At 43.2% G+C, this 3,406-nt stretch overlaps 1 long non-coding RNA gene across 1 annotated transcript; it reads left to right on the forward strand.

Moving 5' to 3' along the window:
* The first annotated feature begins 286 nt into the window (after positions 1-286).
* Positions 287-2,525, forward strand: LOC121103222. Its single transcript, XR_005835361.1, has 2 exons — positions 287-654; positions 1,684-2,525. It is a non-coding gene; the product is annotated as an uncharacterized LOC121103222 (long non-coding RNA).
* The last annotated feature ends 881 nt before the right edge of the window (positions 2,526-3,406 follow it).

Below are 3,406 nucleotides of genomic sequence, written 5' to 3' on the forward strand. Positions count from 1 at the left end.
TTACTGTCTGTCTTTCCCAGCAGAATGTAGACTTTATGAGAACAGAAATCATCATCTCTTCTGTTTCCTGTAGTGTTCGGTGCCTGGACGTGTGCGTGGCACATAGCTGGCACTCCATAAACTTTACTGAGGGAAGGCACGAATGAATGCACACCATCTCGCCATGTTCCAGGCTAGGAGCTTCAGGGGAAGTGATGAGACGCTGCAGTGAGCTCTGGGTGCCCCATTCTGTGGGTGGGAGACCCTGGGCTGTCAACCCTGCGAGTATCTCACTGTGTGACTTTAAGCCACTTGTATAACCTCTCTGTACCTTGCTATTCCTACTTTACACCTGAGAACACTAATACTAGTCTTAACTCTCTCACGAGGATTTATAGGAATAACACGAGACAAGGCGTACAAGCACTTTGAAGTCAGACATTCCATTCAGCTGTAAGAGATTATTGTTCTTTCAAAGATTAATTGCATGTTCAAGAGAGAAAGATTGAAGAGAGCTTCGGGATCTAGTGTTGAGAGAGGGATCTGAAGAGCAGTGAACGTGTATGTGGATCGCTCAGTATGTGACATCACAAACGGAAATAATTTGGGAGCCAGGAGGCTGAAAGTCTGTGGTCTTGCAACCCACCCCAGAAATCCACAGCCGTGCCTGCAACGGTAGGTTATTCTTCGCCCAAAGCACTTTAGGCCAAGTGATGAGAAGGATTGATTCAAGCTGTAATAATGACCACTTACTTTAATAATAGTAGCTACCACTTACTTCCCTGTCTATTGTGAGCTCCGTTCTATGGGTTTTAACTGAGTTAGTTAATCCTCGCTACACTACGCCGTAGGGATTATGATCTCTGTTTGATGGGTCAAAAATTGAGGCTTAGAGAAGTGAAAGAATCTGACCAAGGGCACACAATCGAGTGAACCTGTCTCTGTTCTGCCTTGCTGCCCTGCTTTCCATTCATTCGCAGGCAAGTTCGAGAGAAGAAGGCGGAATCAGGATTCCAGGTCCAATATCTGGAATTTTTATAAGGTTAAGCTCTTATTTTCTTTCTCATAATCAGCCCCTCACAGGGTAGGATCTAATGCGATACCATCTTTCTTCCTTCTCCAGTGTTTGCATTTGCGTTAATCTTGTCTCTTTCAACAGCTTTGAGTTGCGCGTAGTACTAACACACTAGTACTTCACGGAGTTGAACATCTCCCATAACCCCTGCCATGCTCGATTACTGGTTTGGTTAAATGACTTCAGTTTCCTGAATGCTATTAAACGGCCACATGACCATTTCTGGGAGTCTCCTTAATCGCCTCCCCCAACCCCCCAAAAGGAAATGAATATTCAATTAGAGAAATTGGTGAGGTAGAGAAGGTTTCCATTTAAGGATTTTTATAAGAGTGAGTTGGTGGTGGTGGTCTTGACTTTTCTTTGTACATCTAAACCGGCACAGGAAACTTAGATACTTTCACCTAAAACACACTGATGTATCAATTCGTTTTTGCACTTTCCAGCTTAGAAAGGGGAAGTTATTCATTTTCCAAAATATGAACAATATATAAAAAAGAAGTTGATCTAATTTTCCACCCAATTGTACAATTCTGGGATCTTCATGGTTTAAGGCACCTAAAATGCACTTGAACTCTGGAAAAAGAGAAGCCAACTTTCAGAGAGCTGATGTGTCTTCTTTCCTTCCGCAGGATTGAATTGGGAAACCACCACAGACTATTATAGTCTGAATTACTGCTTAACCTAAAGGCCTTTTAACTGACTAGAAAATGATTGCCCACAACTTGGCATTGAGAAGCCAGAAAACCACAGCGGACATAGCTAGAAAAAAAAAAGAGGAAAAACATGTAATGAAGATGTTTATATTCATTCAGAAGTCTACATATGTATTTAAACAGAAGTTGTAAGCCAAGCCTGTCTTTCAAGAGGTGCTGAGGAAGTGTTTTTTGAGGGGAGAAGAGCAGGGACAAGCTATGTTCTTCTAAACCTAAAACAACCCCTGGGGTACGCCCCAACTCCACGGGAGACAGACATTTTATTTAGATGTATTTTATACCAAAGGACATACTATAGACATTGCAAATCAATCTCACATTTCTTCTTAATTGTTTTCACTATACGCAGTGGAAACAACATGTTCTTTTTTGTTCTACAGGTGGGGAGGGAAGGAGGCAGTCTGTATGTGTGTGTATATATATATTTGCTTTCTCTCTCATTATAACTTCCTTATAATATGGACATTGAGTGACATCACTAACACTCGTGTTGAAGACAAGGGGGATTTTAGTGACTGCTTTCTCCTCTTAGGTCTTGCAATACTTAAGCTGACTTACACCCTTTCTCTGTGGTAGTAGGTTCCAATTTGTATAAATGAATAAAAGTTCGGGAGTTTAGATCGTCAGTGTTGCACCATCCCCCTAACCAACAGCTGTGATGTCTGGAAGAAAAATAAAATCAGCAAGCTAGATGGAATGGAAAGAAAAAAAAAGCAAGAGACATTTCCTATTGACTCCAATTAAAGAATTTTTGCAAATCGTTGCCTCCATCTTGGGGTGTGCACTGTGCTGTCCACACTGGCTTTTAATCTGCTTTCAAGTGCAGTTCAAGGTGTGGATATTGATCTATAAACCCCTGACGGTTGATCCCTGGGTACCAAGCTGCATCTCTTTGTTTACCATTGTGACAGCTGAGGTCAATTAGAGCGCGGGCTAACAATCCTCATTTCCAAACACCCTGAAGAGCTGTCCTTGCTAAAGTACCCCTAGCTCACGAATCTCCTCTCCCTGGATCTCCTCCTCCGGATGGCCTGCGTCCAAAAGATTTGCAAAGCAAGGCCATGTAGCCCAAATCTCCATTCCACCCACTCACCATCTCTTAGGTCATTTTACCGACTCAGGGTGGGGTACTAACCCTTTCTTAAAAGCTCAGTGTATTTGATTCTGGGCATCACAAACAGTTGCTGCTGAGACTGTCTTCCGGTGTCCATGGAGCACACGGTGTCCATGTCTGTGCAACTCAAAGTGTGGTTCTCCAACCAGCAGCCGCACCTGGGAGTTTGTTGAACGTGCAAATTCTTGGGCCCCATCCCACACCTAATGAATCAGTAACCCTGGGGCTGGGGCCAGCAATCTGTGGCTTAACAAGCCCTCCAGGTAATGCTGATCCACGCTCACGATTAAAAACGACGGGTATAGGTGATGATTTCAGTGACTCCCCCCCGCCCTGCCTCCCTTCGCACCATTCAAATCTCCCTCCACCTGTTACACACCTGAACTTTCACGGACTAACATCTTCTCTCTCGTTTAAAGCTTTGGATCCTGCAAGACACACATGGCTACAAGCATTTTAAGCTACCATCCGTTACTTATATCTTAGTATGAACAGTTTCATATTTTTCTGTTTTTATAGAAAGAC

The sequence above is a fragment of the Ursus maritimus genome, unplaced genomic scaffold (assembly GCF_017311325.1).
Source record: "Ursus maritimus isolate PB19 unplaced genomic scaffold, ASM1731132v1 scaffold_18, whole genome shotgun sequence".
NCBI classification, from domain to species: Eukaryota; Metazoa; Chordata; class Mammalia; order Carnivora; family Ursidae; genus Ursus; species Ursus maritimus.